Genomic DNA, 18,773 nt, shown 5'->3' with positions numbered 1-18,773 from the left:
TGGCAGTTGGAAACAATGCACATGGCCGTTTACGGGTGGTCCGTGATGCCGGTATTAGCTCCATGCCGGTAAGGTACTTTTCGGGCTTCAATAGGGTGTTATTTGCATGTCTGCCTGACTTGTGATGTTCCCCTGTTTGCGCCATGCCGGTATTGGCGGCATGAATGGTTGCGTGCCCGCGCTCCTGGCGCTATTAGCGGCACCGTTAATTACGGTGCCGCTAATAGCGGGTTGGCATGTCCTAATCGAGCGGAGCGGTAAGTGATGCTGGTAATCCTTTACCAGCATCGTTATTCACTTACCGCCCAGGTCGTAATGAGGCCCAATATGTGCTAAATTTACCTCCCCCAGGCCGACGCCATTGTCAAGAGGATGAATGGCCTCTTGTGAAGGCTAAACTATGTAAGTTGTGTGATAATCTAAAAAAAAATTGGGTCCATTGCCTGCCTCCGGCCCTTTTCAGTTTAAGGACTCAGCTCTGTAAGGACCATCACCTCTCTCCTCACAAGATAGTGATGGGGCGACGTATGCACATGCCACCTGTGCGGAGTGCTTCTAAAGCTCACAGGCCTATGTCAATTTTAGGAGATGAGTTCCGGGTCAGTATTTGAATGAATTCAAGTCAATAAAATACCTTTCTCGACAGATAGCACCACGCTGAGCGGAAGAAGAAACCAGCATTGCACCTGATTCTGTGAATTTGCCACCTCTCCAGTTGTACCCAGGGGACACTGTTTACAACCAAAACTGCTGTATTGTGTGCACCTCTCCGATGTTAGGATGGCGGCCCATACATCACCTCCTTTTATGAACATATTGTCTGAATGTTTTGATTAACTATATTGAAGAAAATATTGTGGTATTCAGAGGACTTTTTAAATTTGTTCACAGCTAAATATTCTCCACATCTACATCATCGGATCAAGGACCTAGTCTATGTGTGTACTTGTTTCTTGTAATATCAATACGCTGCTATTGGTGTGTTACTTTCATTGCAAAACATGTTTTTTTCCATTGGTATTACACGTTTTACCCGTCTTTACAGTATATTCAAGTTTTCGTGCAAGCATCACTACACTATGTTTATTTTTTATTTTTGCTATGGGTTTAACATGAGCTGTTATGTTTGCGCCCTCATCCCACACGCATTGGGGGCCCCCAAGATGTAAGTACCCCAGGAAATGCCATCCTTGGAAGCCCAGTGTTTGGTTTACCTGGTGTTGTGTCGGTTCACAGCTTGTTCCAGGGGTACAATGTATGAGTCATATTAGTGGACAAGGATGAATAATGTGCCAAAGAAGACAATGGTGCTCAATGTAAACCACAGCCCTTGCTGGAATTGGACAGAGTAATGTTCGTGTCAAACAGATGGAAATGGGTGGTGGTGAGTTGCGCAGCGGGGGGGGGGAGCAGGGTTTGGAGAAGATGCGATATTGAACATCAATAAGAACTGTTTCACAATATGGGCCATGTATGTATCGAAAATTACATGGATTGAGATCAGAGAATTTCCAGTGAAGGTTCAAGCAGCTCAAGAATATGACTTTTGTTTGAGGGCATGGGACACTTCCCGTTGGAACTAACACCAAATGCAATAAAACACTGTTCATTCCAGACCTTCCCAAAGGAACAGCACCCCTCATGGATATCTATTGGGTATGCGGTCAGGAACATACCTGCATCGCCCACCATCCTGGCGAGGCACCTGCGCGTTGACGACATTGCTCTCAGCTATTCTCGTGGTGCCTGAAGCCCATCTAACAATTGCACCAAGTCTGGTATACAACAACAGAACCAAGTACCGACCCAACCCCTGAAGGTGAAAAGAAAGAAGCGCTCACTGTAGATATGAAAGAGGAGATCAAATTATTTGTCTGAAGATTCGTCCAAGCTTCTCAAAGCCTCCCAGACAAATACCGCCTGTACACCAAGACAGAGATGTTCTTTGCCTGCCTTCTAATGCCAGGGGTTCAGACGCAGAAAATGCAAGTGGTTGCAGATCGTTAGGTGAGAAATGATCTAGCTGGCAAATGATACAGAACAAGCCATGAATGCTATCAAGAGTGAGATGCGGGCTATTCGGTTGATGACCCTTCAAAACCAGTACGTTATGGACCTTCTGAAGGCAATGGAAGGGGGCGTGTGCAAAATGATCGGACTGCCATGTTACACGTACGGCCCCAAAATGATGCAGAAAATGGGTCCCTATCACGCATTATAGGGGCCTTGCACAAGCTGAAGGAAGACATGGAAAAAGAAGCAGGGATGCAGGTCGAAGATTGGCTTGACATAATGTTTGCGTGGTCACCAACATGGCTCGGAGTGGTGGTGAAGATATTGGTCCCTATCGTGGTCCTTTTGCTGGTGATGTTCTGCATGTGCCAAATGATACTTTGCTGCTGTGCAAAGACAATCTCAAACAGTGCGAAGATGATGGTCATGAAATGGGGCAGGAATGGCTCTCTGGTACAAAGGATGGGAAAGCTCAGACGGAGGACCCAAATAAACCATGTATGCACAGAATTGAAAGCCCCATTGACCCCCGGGGACAATGACTTCATCCCCAACGGAACCAGAGCATTGGGTTGACCTAGAAGTTGATGGGGGGGGGTGTACTTACCTCACATGCACACCATAGAACAACACCCGAGATGGAGAAAGCTTGCACCACATGTGTAGGATGTGGGTACCTAAGGATGAAGCAGACAGGAGGAGAGAGAAGGAGTGATTAGTTAATGGAGAATTAGCTAAAGGGGGAATGTTGGGATACACGTTCAAAACCCATCCACTCCCAAAAGATTTAGATTGCGTAAAATATACTAATAAACTGGAAACAAACATGAGCGGGTAAAGGGGAGTTGGGTGAGTGTCCTGTGGGCATAGGTGAATAACCTGGAGTGCACTGCTGGTAGAAATTTAGATAGGCCTAAGGTAAACTAAAAACAATCATATAAAGCAATAGCTAGATATACTGTGTGCATATACCACAAATGATACAAATCCCCGTCCAATGACGAAACACACTGAAGTGCCACCATACTTGAAGTTAGGCCTGGGCCCTTGCAGGTCATGTTGAGAACACAGAACAACGAGGCATTGTGTTCAAATATTCTACCCCCACCCCAGACGAGGTAAGGAACACATACACACACAAATGTATCCTGGTAGAGCTGGGGCGGTCGTGAAGGACAAATCCATGGGAGCTAGGGCAGAGGTTTGGAGCTGCCAAAACACAGTCCGAGATTTAGGACATCAGCACCAAGTCCATCTTATTTCAACTGCCAGATGCCCACAAGCAAAGTACCTAAATCCTTCACAAATTAGACTGAGAAGTGGGACCTGCAGGAAAACCAAACCCACTGCCGAGAGGGTGTAATGCCTGTACAAAATGTGAGCTAAAACAACATGGCATCGGTGCGCAACCATTTTGGACACTCCTCTCCCATTACAGTAATAAAAGCCTGCGTTTCAGTAGGCCTCATAAAATAAACAAGCATTTCAGTAGCCAAAGCAGAGCAAGGTCACATAACTACAAATATATTGTTGCTGAATGGATTTACTGTGGAGAATAGTTATTGTATTGTCCACTAAAGGACAAATAGAGAGGGAGTAGGAGCGTCCTGCAGGTGCATGATAAGGGGTTCTTGGAATGAATGAAAGGAGAGGGGTGCTGGGTTTTTCCACTCCTCACTGTTTTTTTTCTCTCTGCCCCTTCCACTTGTGATCTGCTCTTCAGCCGAGGGTAGTCACAACTGAGAAGGGCGGGGACATGCCCCCATAAAGAGAAGGGAGCAATTTGTGGCAAGCATTTAGAACTTGGACCCCCGGAAGATGCAGTCTCGCTGAGAGGACGCTCTGCCTCAGACCCAGTTAGTACGAGTGATCTCTTCGCCTACCTGCTCTGGGACTAAGCAGTGTCGTAGTGGCCAAGATGAAGGGGTCTTCTGCTTCCTTGCTAACGGTGATGCCATTTTATTATATGTTTTTATATATCTGATTATATGATTGTTTATGTACGCAGAGTTTTATATATTGAGCGAATAAAGGGCTTATAACGAGCCATTTTCATTTTTACTATAATGATTAGTCTAAGTGTGATTTCTTGCCTGTCGCAGTCCAATAACTTGTTTTGCCAGGGGCCAGGGAAGTGCAAGTATAAGGGTTCTATTCACATGGCCAAGCAAAAGCAAAACATGTTGGCGCTGTGACCAGGGTCTTTGTGCTGATATTGATGCCAAAGGATCCTGCTAAAAAAATTGAATTGAAAGTTTTGGACTCTGAACGGCAAGAAGGAAAAAAGAAAAAAAGAGAAGAGATCCCCCCCTTTTTTCATTCTTCCTTTGGAGTTGAAAGAAGGGAAAAAAACAAATATGTAAGTGTGTATGTGTTGAAGTATTACTGACAGGGAGGTGAAACATCCATTTGATAAAATGAGTTCCCTGTTTAGGAAAAAAGGAAGCTCCACGGGCAGAGACTGTCCGGAGGTAACTATCCCAGGGTGGACTAAGGGCCCATATGATAAAATCGCACAAACTTGGGCATGTGGTGCAGGATTAAGTGAGACCTGGGATACAAGTATAGGAGCAGCGAGTCCAGCCGAACGTGTGAAATGCTTGCAACAGGTGTCTGTAGAGAAGGGTAAAGAATGTTTGACTCTGGGAAGAAGGTTGGATTCTATTGCATCCCTTTCGAAAAATGGATCAACAGAATGGGGAATTACAAGCGAATGTTGAACAACTGGAAAAAGAATTAGCTGCTGAAAAACAAATTGCGTTAACGCAGCAGCTCCAGATGAAATTGTATCATGATAAGGCAGACAGATACCAAGCGTTAGCTGAGCGAGCAGCAGTGAGGGTTGCTTCGCTACAAATATCGGAAGAGAAGAGGAAGGGTTAATCCTCGTAAAATGGCAACTGTAATTGCTTCCACAGGTGTAGATTGGGACCCCGATCAGTGGGATGGGCATGTGTTCGATAGTACTAATACAGATAGTGGTTCCCAACCGGAAATTTTATCCAAGCTGGAACCGGCTCGTAAAGAGGTGACTGTTAAACCTGTATTACGCAGAAGGATGGGTCATCATCCAATGAATCCGGGAGGGGGTGTGGTGGATATGACCGCACTTGAGGATGATTCACAGCAGGAGATCAGGGAGATAATTAACCAATTGAAACAGAGGGCTGGTGAGTCTTTGTTAGCCTGGATGGTTAGACTGTTCGATGGAGAGGCCGCAGGTCTCTTGATAGCTGCAACAGACATCGATGGGTTCATACCCTTGACACAAGAAGTCCAGATACAGGAGACCCTGCGTACAGGCCCTCCTCGTGATGCTAATGGTGAAGAGGGACAAATGTCTCTTTTGCAGTTAGCATCCTAGGGATGTAATCACAAGTACCCGATTACGTCGGATTGGCCGACAGATTAAAAGAAATGGTACACGTTGAAAGAAGCTATTCAAAGAGTTAAGGAAGATGCTATGAATGAGGCCATTCATGTGGAAACTCCGGAGCATATGAGATTGGAGTTTCTGCTAGAAACACCCTTATTCGAACTGCCCCTCTGGCATATAAAACATCACAATGACACTATTGGTAGGAATGACTGGTAAAATAACTGATGAAGTGGTGGATGCCATTAGACAATTGGCAGATCTGGGAGAATGGGAAAGACCAAAACAACGACCCAGAGAGAGGGAGAGGGAGGGCCGAAGTGAAAGACGCACTCCTGGGAAGAGGTTTGACAGCCGAGAGTCTTGCGTGTCTAGAAAGGATATGTTTCTGGCTTTATTGAAGGATGGTGTGCCACAGGAAGCTATTGATGGGATTGAGACGCAGGAAATGTACTTGCTGTATAAAAAACAGTGCCTAGATGGGAAGGAGTGTTACAAACAGTGAAACGACAGGAGGTACATGAGCCGAAAAAGGAGGTGGATCCTTTTGGCCTGTCTCCTGAGGGGGGAAGACGATGAGTCTTCCGACAGATCTGTGCCTTCCCAGCCAATTTATGCAGACTTAAGAAAGATGGTGAGAGCAATGGTGGAAAGGGAATCTAAACACACACACTCTAAATACGAATAGGATGAGGGTCAAACTCCAGTAACAACAGCCCATTTTAACGTGGACAGACAGCCTCATGTAAAAGTGAAATTGTTTTGGTATTCAGGAAATACTCAGGAGGTTCGACCCTTAATTGATACTGGGGCGAAGGCCTCATTGATACATCGAAACCCTTCACATTTTAAGGGAAGACATTTTCTGATTACTGGATTGGGAGGCAAAGAAACCTCAGCAGTCCAAACGGAAATCGACATTAAAATTGGTCCATTAGAAAGAGACACATAACAAGTATTAATTGTTCCCCTTACTGAATATATTATTGGATTTGATATTTTAGAAGGATTAACCCTCCGATTAGGGGTTAGAATTTACCAGTTTGGGGTGAGTGCATTCACTTGTACGCCCGTTGTTGTTGGACAATTGAAAATGCCTCCTGTGCAGGTTTCCGATAGCCACAAAAAGAGTGTCCATGAAACAAAATCGCATTCCCGGAAGGAGGAAAGAAATTTCAGAAACCATCGAAGGGTATGTTGAAGCAGGTGTGTTGCGTTCAGTAACCACAGCTTGGAACAATCCGATCTGGCCCATTAAAAAAAAAAACAGACGGTACCTTCAGCATGACAGTTGATTATCACAAGTTGAACAATTCACTCCCCCCGTTAGTACCGGTAGTACTGGATGCAGTAACTTTGGTTGAAAATGTACAGAAATTCGAGGGAACATGGTATGCGGTGATAGATTTGGCCAACACCTTCACCGTACCGATTGCGGATGAATGCCAAGAGCTGTTTGCATTTTCGTGGAATGGGAGGCAATATACGTTCAAACGTTGATTCAAGGCAAAAATGAGCAAAGTATGCAAGTACACTTGGATCTCATTTGAGAAGGATTGCGCAAGGAAGAATGGGAGATTAATGATGCTAAAGCCCAAGGTCTGGCAGAAACAGTGATTTTCCTGGCCATACAATGGCATAATGGGCACCGTGAGATGGTGCCAAAGGCAAAACAGGAAATCCTCAAGTTTGTAGCGCCGAGGACCAAGAAACAAGTGCAAGAGTTCATTGGGCTGTTTGGGTTTTAGAGACAGCACATACCACATTTGGGGCAGATTTTGACGCCGCTTTACAGAGTGACGCGTAGAAAATTTCACTTCGAATGGGGTGAGGAACAGGAACAGTGTTCCAATTGGTCAAGGACACCATTCAGAAGTACTTGATTTATGGCCATTGAGAGATGATGAAATGGAATTAAATGTGTCCGTACAAGATGCCTATGCCAATTGGAGCTTATGGCAAAAACATGATAGAAAACGTGTACTCTTAGGATTCTGGAGTAGAAAGCTGCGCGATGCGGGTGACAGATATACTCCCTTTGAAAAACAGTTACTAGCATGTTACTGGACACTCATTGATACAGAACAAATGATGGTAAATCATAATGTATTGATCTGACCTGAAATACCAATAATGCAATGAGTATTGAGCTCCCCTAAGACACACCAAATTGGTCATGCACAAGAGGCTAGTATCATTAAAAGGAAACGGTACATTTAAGATTGTGCCAAGCCCGGTAAAGGTGGCGTAGCAAAATGACATGAGCAAGTGGCGGGAGTCCCATGGATGGACCTTGAGCCAGAGGGTGAAATGCTTATTGATGAGTCTCCAGTGAAATGGGGGATCCCATATGGAGAATTATCGAATGAATAAGTGGAAACATGCATGGTTTACTGATGGCGCAGCCAAATATGTGGGAGTTGAGCGACATTGGAAAGCGGTGGTGTACAATCCCAAACTGAAAAAGGTGCTAACCCACCTCAGGGAAAGGGACGAGTAGCCAGTTTGCAGAGTTATACGCCGTGTATCAGGCATTGAAGCAGGAAACGCCTGGTAGTTGTCATATTTATATCGATTCACGGTCCGTTGAAAACGGGTTGGTAGTATGGCTATCGACTTGGAAAAAGAATGGATGGAAGATTCATGCAAAAGAAGTGTGGGGAAAAGAAGTGTGGCAAGACATTGTTGAGATGCTAATGCATGCTACTGTAACTGTATATCAAGTGGATGCACATTGAGCAAAATACTCATTAGAACAGTGGTTCAATTCTGTTGCAGACATAAATTGCAGTCAGACGCGAGAGCCAAGGAGGATGATTATGAGGGAATTGCAAAATGGGCCCACAAGAAGAGTGGACATCTCGAAGAGAAGGCTACTATCAGGTGGGCACAAGACAAGGGAATCAGCATTCCGTTAGAAATTGTGAAAACAATAATCTTACAATATCCTATGTGTCAACACCAGAAACATTGATCAATTCCACACATAATCCATGGTACATTGAAGCGAGGTAAATTACCCGGACAGATTTGGCAAATCGATTATATCGGTCCTATGCCCACCAATAGAGGATGTCAATATGCTTGCACTATTGTGGACATATATTCTGGTTACCTAATGGTTTTGCCATGTAAAAGAGCTACCCAATTAAACACGCTTAAATTATTGGACCATGTGGCTGTATACTGTGGTATCCCTTTACAAAATCAAAGTGATAACAGGTCCCACTTTAAAGGAAAAGTGGTTCTGGACTACTGTCAAGTAAAGGGAATCAAATTGATTTTTCATGTCCCTTACCACCCGAAAGCTTCTGGGTTAATTGAGAGAATTAATGGACTTTTGAAAGAACAATTGCGCAAAACAGGTTTTAGTAGTTTGGGTATGCTAGAATCTGTTCAAATTTTGAATAGCCGTACCATTGCGAACGGTGAAACTCCATTGATGCGCATGTTAACGCCAGCCTTACAAATCAAACCAAATCGAGCTATGGAAACTTTTTTGTATTGGGAGATAGTCTCCTGGTGCATTGGCCCCTTATCGTGCCACTCCTGAGACTGCTGGGGTGGATTTGCATGCACATGTGGAAATTCGGCTTGAACCAAGAGGTATTGCTGTGATTGATACAGGAATTGAAGTACAAATTCCATCTGCACATATGGGATTAAATGACCTGAGTTCAGGTTTAGCCCTGAAAGGCATTCAAGTGTTGGGAGGGATTGTGGATGCAGATTACCACGGTGTGATTAAAGTAATGCTCATCAACAGTGGTTAGAATATGCTGCCGATTCATGAAGGGGATTGAGAGGCCCAATTAATACTAGTACCTGTAAAACCATCCATGGTAAAGAAAGGAGAGCCACCCATGGTATTGACAGTTCGCAGGGACAAGGGTTTTGGCTCATCAGATGCAATGGTCCCAGGTGCCAAAGTATGGGTCGAGAAACCTACTGGTCCGCCGGATGTGATTGCAACTGGGGATGATCAATTGGTTCTTGTAATGGAACCAGGGAAAAGGAAATGGACTCATATCCCCGCTGACAAATGTTATTTGCACAAGTCATGTACTCCACTGATATTTTGTTTTTGAATTCTGACATTTTAGATCCTGTGTATGCCGAGTGCCTGTGTACGGCACAGTGGAGTCTCTTCGGGAGGGTGCTGGAACATGTCGGGGGATGTGGCAGATGGCACTATTCTCAAAGTGGAATGGGGGATCTGGATGAAGACTGATATTCCTCCTACCAGTTTTACGCCAGAGCACACGTCTGTTGCTGCTTATCGTGGCGCATTGAGAAGACGGCAGGGGCAGCGAAATAATGCATTGCTTTTGCCCCCTTCTGGAATTTCGATGTCCTTTTCACATCATGTTTATTCAGCCCCGATCAGACAACCCGAAAACGTATGGGTCTATTTGGCCTAGCGAGTTTTGAACATTTTGTATTTCCGCTTGACTGATGTGCATAGCTCCGCAGATTTCAACATACCTTGTGGCTATTCCAACGCCTACCCCAATTTTGAAAGAGTTATTCTGAGTCTTGCATAATGATTCCTTGGTTGAGCATTCGGATGTCTGGAATTATTTTTCGGTATATGAATACTGTAAAATCTGTACTGACACTATCCACAAATGGAGAAACATGACCCGTATTATGACACATGACATAGCTGCTGCAGATGTCTGTTATCAATTGACTTGGGATCCATCCTACATTGGAAAGTGTCAGCAACTCCAGATTGACGCAAATTGTAAAAGGTCTGATTTTGAGCAAAGAATGTGCACAAGATCTATACATGCTTGTGTTGATGTTTCAAATGATATGGTACGCAACTTCACTATTTCCACCGCTAGCCACCTGAACCATGTAAAACTTCCCCCTGGTTGGTTATTTACCTGTGGGGACTTCACTTATTCATACATTTCTGCTAATATTTCAGGTGGCCCATGTGCTTTAACACGTCTTGGTTTAATGATGTACCCATTGAAACCTGCAATAGGACGTTCTATACGTACTGCTGCATATACTGCCCTATCACCAAACTGCAATTCTGAAGTGCATTTACTCTCTGAAACGGAAGAATAAGCATTAGCCATTTCCATTATTGGGATTTGGGGCTTACCAGCTGGAGGACTTAAAACCATGATTACATTTTCCTATCTGGTAGTTAAGGGGCTTAATGAGACCTCACAAGCTTTGACTGAACTGTTGCTAGACAATAGACATTTTAGGAAAGCTATTTTACAAGACAGAGCAGCTACAGATTATTTGTTTTTAAAGCATAATTTAGGTTGTGAAGCTATAGATACGATGTGTTGTTTTGACCCAGGAGACCATTCCCGATCTATTTAAAAACATTAAGGGGATAAAGGATCTAGTTGCCCGAATAACACACGATCACAACGGGAATTGGTGGGAAAACGTTTTTGCATAGATTCCTGAAGCACTGCATTCTGCTTTGATTTGGATGTTTGGAATTGCTGTGTTAGTGATTTCTTTTTGTTGCTGTGCTTTATGTATTCTTAATTTATGAAGAATGTTCCGACGATTTTGGGTGTCCCCTTCACGCCCATCGGGTTATGGTAGTTGATTGTCCAAGGGGTGGAGTGTAATGCTTGTGCGAAATGCAAGCTAAAACAACATGGCATCAGCGCGCAGCCATTTTGGACACTCCTCTCCCATCACAGTAATAAAAGCCTGCTGCGTTTATGCAGACCTCGTAATAAACAAGCATTTCAGTAGCGAAAGCAGAGCAACGTCACATAACTACATAAATATTGTTGCTGAGTGGACTTACTGTGGAGAATAGTTATTGTATTGTCCACTGAAGGACGAATACAGAGAGGGAGTCGGAGCGTCCTGCAGGTGCATGATAAGGGGTTCTGGGAATGACTGCAAGGAGAGGGGTGCTTGATTTTTTTACTCCTAACTGTTTTTTCCACTCTCTGCCCCTTCCACTTGTAATCTGCTCTTCAGCCGAGGGTAGTCACAACTGAGAAGGGCGGGGAAATGCCCCCATGAAGGGAAGAGGGCATTCTGTGGCAAGCAGTTAGAACTTGGACCCCCGGGTGATGCAGTCTCGCTGAGAGGGAGGACGCTCTGCCTCAGACCCAGTTGGTACAAGTGATCTATTCGCCTACCTGCTCTGGGACAAAGCAGTGTCGTAGTGGCCAAGATGAAGGTGTCTTCAGCTTCCTTGAAAACAGTGATGCCATTTTATTATATGTTTTGATATATTAGATTATATGTTTATGTATGCTGAGTTTTATATATTAAGTGAATAAAGGTCCTATAACAAGCCATTTTCATTGTTACTATAACGATTAGTCTAAGTGTGATTTCTTGCCTGTCTCAGTCCAATAACTTGTTTTGCCAGGGGTTGGGGAAGCGTAAATATAAGGGTTCTCCTCACATGGCCAAGCAAAAGCAAAACAGAGGGGCAGCTGATAAGGGGTGGGTGGTGGGGGCACAGGACAGCTTGGCCTGAGATTTGTACCATGGAGAGCAAAGGGTGATGCCAAGGTATAAAAGATTGTGACGGGGAGGCAGGTTGGGGGTGCCTCTGTGTCTGGGATGAGAAAAGAGTTGCTTTATTCGAGAGGACCAGACTGATCTCAAAGTTATCTACTCAGATCATGTTGACAACCAGGTGCACATCATGCGATTAAGACTCAGGGCAGGGAAATGATTTCAGTAACCTAACCACTCACCCAACAGCAATCCAAGGTGAAGAGACCGAAACCAACGTGTGAAGGAGTTGGGGTCGAAGATGATGCGGCCAATCAGTTGCAGTTACTATGTAATCTGTAGTATGTAAATAGGTGGCAGCCAATGAGGGTGGGGGTTGAACACTGTAGATTGTGTGCGTCATAGATGGAGATTTTCGCAGTTATAATGTGCTGTTTGTTTTTTAAGAAGAGTGAGCTCTGCGTCAGTGGACTTCTAATACACTGTCACCATTTCCTTTTTTATACAAATAATGCTCTTGTTCTTCTCACCAAAGGGTGCACCAAGTCTTTTTCCCTTGAGGGTTATTTCTCTGGCTGGTTGTTGGTGGTTTACCCCACAAATGTTGCCCTGGAACTGAGACCACTGACAACTAAGTAGCCACTGATGCAACCTCTTGTGTCACAGAGTCTCCGGCACCACCAGAATGCAGGAGGCCATGAGACCCAGCAGTTACAGAAAGGCTGAGGCTGAGACCAGCTCCAGCGATTGGAATACCTGGCCCATCCCAAAGATGCTTGCCACTCCATCCTAAGGATAGGAGGCCCCTCCCCAGATGAGTGTCCAGGACCACAACGATAATTTGGAGGGACTGAGACGGCGATAAATGGGACTTCTTAAGTTCCGGGAGAAGCCCAAACAGTGCAAAAAGCTACACATGCCTGTTGCAGTTTGGCCACTGACGCCTCGTCTCGAGAGTGAGCTTGGGGGAGCCAGTCATCCAGGTAGGGGGAAGACATTTATGCTTTCCCTCCCGAAATGAGCCGCAAACACTACCAGCAGTTTGTGAAGAACCTGGGTGCTGAAGAAAGGCCAAACGACAGAACTTTGAACTGGTAGTGGGTGGATCCCCACCACCAATCATGGATACTGCTTGTGCTTGATAATTTTTGGCATATGGAAATACTTGCCCTGGAGATCCAGGCAAAATAGCCAGTTCTGCAGATCGAGGGCCAGAAAGATTTGGGCCAGGGTGACCAACTTCAACTTGTCCTTGCATATGGTACATATTCAAGAAGCTTGGTTCCAGGATGGGGCACACGTCCTAGTCTTGTTTCAGAACCAGAAAATAAAAAGGGAGCACCAGCCCTTGCCAAGGGCTGCGCATGGTACAACTTCTACTGCACCCTTCACGAAAAGACAAACCTCTTCCAAGAAGAGAGGGTTAAGAGGCAGAGAGGGGCAGGTAGGAGGATGGTTTGGAGGGCGTAGAGCAAATGTTTGACAGTAACCCTGTCGTCAAGACCAGTAAGGCCCAAGTGTTGGCTGTGGTATGACGTCCCTTCTCGCTGAACTGGAGAATACTCACTCCCACTTAACAGTGGTGCTTGAAATCCTCTTCACTGAAGTATTCACTGCAGAGGTGGTGATGCCCCCTCTTTGAGCTCCCAGGTGTCTCCCTTGTTAGGGTATGGGGGCAGCAGAGTTGCTTCTTGCCTTAGGGCATCTGCCACATACCAAGGTGGGCATCAGAGGTGAAGGGTTATAGGACTGGACCTTTAACACCAGCCTTAGTCCCGAAGAGGTTGTACCAATCTAAGGGCATGTCCAGGAGTTTCGCCTGGATATCTGGAGAAAACCCAGAGTTCCTCAACCAAGAGTACCTCCTAAAGACTGTTCCAGAGGCTATGGCGTGCCACACCTTTGACATTGTGAACTAGGGCATTGAAGCCCTCCCTCATTTCATTGGCTGGCACATGCTCTGCTTTCTTAGAAACAACTATCTATAGGCCAAAGGAGAATTTGCCCATGGCACAAGATGTGTTAACGTCCCTTATAGTCAGGCTCCACAAAGCAAACATCTTGTGCCCTCAAGCATCCAGTCTTTTGCTATCCCCGTCAGAAGTCAAAGAAGGGAAATAGGATGTCTTGAGGTTTGGCTATCACTTCCTGCACCACCAAACTCTCCAGGGAGGCATGGGCTATGCAGAAGACAAGATGCAAGAGTGCTGGACAGTGCTTTCTCATCAGCTCTTGGTCAACACAAGCCTTCAACGCTGGGTCCGCCACTGCTGGGTTAGAGGGCAGCATGGTCACTCTCCGAGGGCCCTCATCAAGGATGGTGGTCAATTGAAATTGGACCTTAGGCCTGGTGGGTGCCGACAAGCCCAGCGCTGGATGAATGTCCAACTCATGGGAGGTGTTGAGGCTGCTGGCTTCCTGTAAATTAAAGGCCAATTCCACTAGATCCTCTCCCTCGCCATAAAATTCCTTAGGGAAATCCCATGACTCACTGGAGCACTGGGGTTGCAGCCCAAAAGGACTAGGATCACCATCTTTGTCAAAGACTTCAAATGTGCCCCTTGGTAATGGGGCTTACATCGGAGGTGCAGCAGTGCCAAGGTGAGAGGAGCTATTGCTGGAAGGTCAACCCATACGGGTGGACCACTACAGAACTGGGCTAAATCTGTATTGATTGGAGCCAAGGCCAAGCTATAAGGCGTGCAGTTACGGTCTCACAAGGGGTCCCTGCCAGCTCCTCCTAGCAAAGTGGGCCCTGGTGACACCAATGAAGTTGAAGAGGTCGGTGCAGGGAACTTGGCAAAGATGTCAAATATCTTAAGCCGACATTCTTCCCATTCCTCGGGGATTGAGGATTGGGTGGGAAACAGTACCTGCAGAGCAGATTCCTCGGAGGAGGCCCTGAAAAGGTGGCTCTTCTTTTTCATTGAAGAATGGTTTCTGAAAGAATTACATGATGAGTTGGACCTATTGCAGTGCTTCTTTTTATCTTTCCGGGTTGGGAATCTGTCTTCCTCTCTCCTACACTCCACACACAGGGACTTGGAGGGTGTTCTTTTGCCATCGATGTGGCAAAAAGTGAAGCTTTTTGCAGCATGCACCCGTAGAGCCTTGGGGTGCATTGATTGGAATGAACCGCAATCCTGCAAGTCGCGTTTCTCCCCCAAACAGTGCAGGCACATCCTGTGGGAGCCTCTCGCAATTCGTGCAGGACTTAAATCCCAATACAATACTTGTTTTTTTGTACATCAGGCCCTCTGAATCAAGAAGTAGAGAGACTTGGAGTTTAATCATTTTACATTCAGAGTGGCTATCAACAGAAGCACATCTACCTGGTCACCCAGTCTTTAGTATTTTTAACTTCCCCTTCCCTAATACAATACAGCCTATCCATCATGGATAGTCCGGAGTCCCTGTTATAGACTTCTTTTGATCATAATGCACATTTATTCCAACTCCTGGGAGTGTATTCAAAAGGCAGAATTTGCGTGCCCCTGGAAGCTTCATTCAGCCGTCTTCATATCCCTACTTTTTGGCTTTCTGTAGTCTCCTCCTTCTTCTGTCTGGTCTCCCACCAGTGTCTGAGTCATCTCTTCAATTTTCTCTTTCATGACATTTCACTTCTTGTTTTGAATGTCAGGGCAAACAAATATCCCCAACTGAACTTAATGCTATTTTCCCTGAGCCAAGGGGTGAGGTTTTTGTACTCATCTTTTTAGTGTCCAGGCTGACAGGTCTTATAAGATTCAGACCCTCTGACCTATGTACTCTACTCCCGTTGTGCTCTGACCTTATTAACAATCCGCACTTTGTCTTCATAGTACTGGCAACGTACCACAATAGATCTTGGACGGTACCTTGCCTTCCTCCTCTGTGGGTTTGATTGATTTTTTATGGGAAACCACCCTCCTTTGCAAAAAACATGTCCCCAATTTCATGGACTGTCCTTTCCACTTGTTTGTGAGTCTTCCCTTACGACTTTGGTGCCTCAAACATTTGGAGATTACACCTCCTCTCACTATTTTCCATGTCATCTAACTTTCATTCTAGCTCCTTATTTCATACTTCCAGTTCTGCTATGCATACATCTTATTTCAGCCCCATCATGTGCAAAGTGTTTTTTTTTTAACTGCATCCAGTCTGTCTTCTTTCTTTTCCACTTTTCCTTTAAGCTCTGCTAATGAAGGCTTGATGTCCAGACTCATTGATCTGATTTCCAGTAAAATTTCTGTTTCATCGCCACACCATTTCCCTGTTCCCATCTCATTTCTGCAAGGATGTCCATTATCTGAGCCTTCTTGTTTGGGGTGTAAGCAAATTGATTTAGGCGTTACTCCCAGTTTGTCAGCCTATTTTTCTGAATCTCTTTTCCTCTTTTGGCCCTCTGTGAGGACCTCCAGTTTTCTTTCAACAGTGACCTGCTCTATTTAAAACTTTGCTTATGTTTCATGTTGTGGAATAGCTTCTCCAGGTGAAGAGTCTGTGTGGACACCGGAAAATGGCTCTATTTGTGACTAGTTTCAACTTCACCTTCTGGTGGGGACTCCTCCAACTGTAGTTTTCATCGGGTTCCCTACCCGGGTACACTCCAAAAATACCCTTCAATTTAAGGTTAAACTTTTTCTACTAATGTGCTCCTGTGAGCGGTTTCCACCAGATTATTGTTTTGTCATCTGCATTGTACGAGGTTCTCAGACAGCAATCTGTTTTGGTTCAATTTGCTGCTTAAGGACTAGTCAGTGTTGTCCCAGGCAGCCCGGTTTGTCTCCCAGACTTTCCTGCAGTGTCACTTATTCAGATAACTTTCCCTCACTTTCTCTTATATCTTTCACCACACTGCACTGCAGCACCACATTTGCCTTCCTTTTGGCGGTCCCCTTCCCTACCATCTGTGTTTCTTACCAGGCCTTGCCTGGGCCCGCAAGCCTCTGAGACAGCTCTCTATGGTGCAGAGGGATCCCAGGAGTCGACCCCACAGTTCACACAGGACCCCCCCAAAAAATAAAAAAATAAATAAATCACCTCACTTTTCGCTCACCTTTGCATCCGAGATGTCTTCCTCAGCTCCCATGTGTTTTTTTGATGATGCCTACAGGCCCTTAAGGGCTCTGGCTCCAACATGGAGCTTCTCGCTGCTCTACTAGCATTATCATCCTTGCTTCATCTTTGGTTGCGCTGTGTTTCGAGTGGCTGCAGCCCTAGATCACATCACTTCTGCAGAGCCTCAATCAGTGCTGCCAAGTTCCAGATTAGCTTTCTCTGTCTCTCAGGATGAAGATCCTTTTCTTTCTTTATGTCGGAAAAAGCCAGGCTTCGCATGGATATCCCTTTCACCGGGGCATCAGGCACAGAGCGCACTGAGCAAGCCTCCATTTTCCAGGCCTGTAGAGAGGGATTTTAAATTTGTGATGTGGGAGTGGCATGATTGGTGACAGAATGAACTGTGCATCAACTTTCTACCCGGAGTGAGCAACCTTGCGGAAGTGGGGAAGGAAAATAGAACCAATCTGAAGATAATAAAAAAATAAGCTACCATTACCCAGAGTTTGCTCTCTCTCTCTGCACTCTGAAAAAAGTAAACCTACAGAGATCCAAACTCAGGGTTAGTCTAGTGTGTCCTCATACAAAAATGTAGGTTTGTGATCAGGATGTGTGTTTTATGGCAAGAAGAAGGCAGCAAACTAATGGGAGGGATAGCAACAGGTCAGAAAAAATGCATGCTTACATTTAGGTGGGGAGTTTCTCTGTAGAGTTTTGTTGGAAATTCTACATTTCTTTTATGAGTCAGGAACATGCACAGATGAAAAAGGTTGAGTAAGCACATCGGTTAAATTGTAAAAAATTAGCTACTGCCCCATTTCACACCCACACCTATCATCACTGACTAGTCCCTAGGATTCCCATTTGTTCTTTAAACACCCAGTCCTTACTCCATGGCAACATTCAACACCCCTGCACCCCCAAAAGTTTTCTGAGGTGTGTTATTTCATGGGAGACGTTTTAAAAACTATATATATATATATTTGGTTAGTTGATATAACAACTTTTCAAATTATTCTTACAAATACAAATAGACACTTCATTACGATATTTTCGCTTATTTACAATAAAAATATCATCATATTTATGTACCAATTATACAAATATGTACAAGGGCAAAAAGAAGAGGAAGAACAATGTTAAAATCATTCTCAGACATATTCAAAATTAATCATCTTTAACAAGATAGTAGCTAAATAGCAAACCATATTTCCTACTTTTTACTACCGAATCAGGTCATCAGAGTTATTGCAAACTGTTCTGTACTCTGTGGATGGTAAAACAGTATTCAGAAATTGAACAATTGCAATTTGTATTGTAATGCTAGCATTCGAGAATAGCATTTGCCATTTTTCCAATTGATTGAGGTGATTCTGAAATATTACTTTACCCTTGAAGCATCTGCTTCTCACGCTATTTAGTACCTTACAATCAACTAATAGATGTTTCAAAGTTTCGATCTGGGTGGTATCTAAACAATATCGGCAATAATTTTGCTCACACATGATAACTTTTCTCCTGAGTAGTACGTCGCGAGTCACCCACAGATTCAATCTAAAGCTCATATTTTCTATAAAATACTATACATGGATATTTAACTAGATATTCAGCCGTTATCCCGTGTCTTTTAGTTCCAAACAAATAAATGTAAAAATCTTTGTGTGATAAGCATTTCGTGAAATTTTCCACCCAATCATGTTGAAATATCTTAATTTTTGCTCGATCAGGATTTTCCATCAGTAATTGAATTGTGATGCCTGCATTGCTTAAGACATCCACAACGTGCTCACGCCATTTTTGTGGGTATAACATGGGAGACTCATATTTGGCAATAAATTGCACATGGTTGCACTGGGGCAGACAATTATTTCAACAGCCT

General features: G+C 44.5%; 1 protein-coding gene across 2 annotated transcripts in view; it reads right to left on the bottom strand.

Moving 5' to 3' along the window:
* HERC3 (HECT and RLD domain containing E3 ubiquitin protein ligase 3) overlaps positions 1 to 18,773 on the bottom strand; it is a 1,960,519-nt gene that overhangs the window by 1,029,102 nt on the left and 912,644 nt on the right. The gene's annotated exons all lie outside the window — the stretch shown is intronic.

The sequence above is a fragment of the Ambystoma mexicanum genome, chromosome 6q, assembly GCF_040938575.1.
Source record: "Ambystoma mexicanum isolate Mex_15411 chromosome 6q, UKY_AmexF1_1, whole genome shotgun sequence".
Taxonomy (NCBI): domain Eukaryota; kingdom Metazoa; phylum Chordata; class Amphibia; order Caudata; family Ambystomatidae; genus Ambystoma; species Ambystoma mexicanum.
This window is presented reverse-complemented; position numbering and strand designations above follow the sequence as displayed.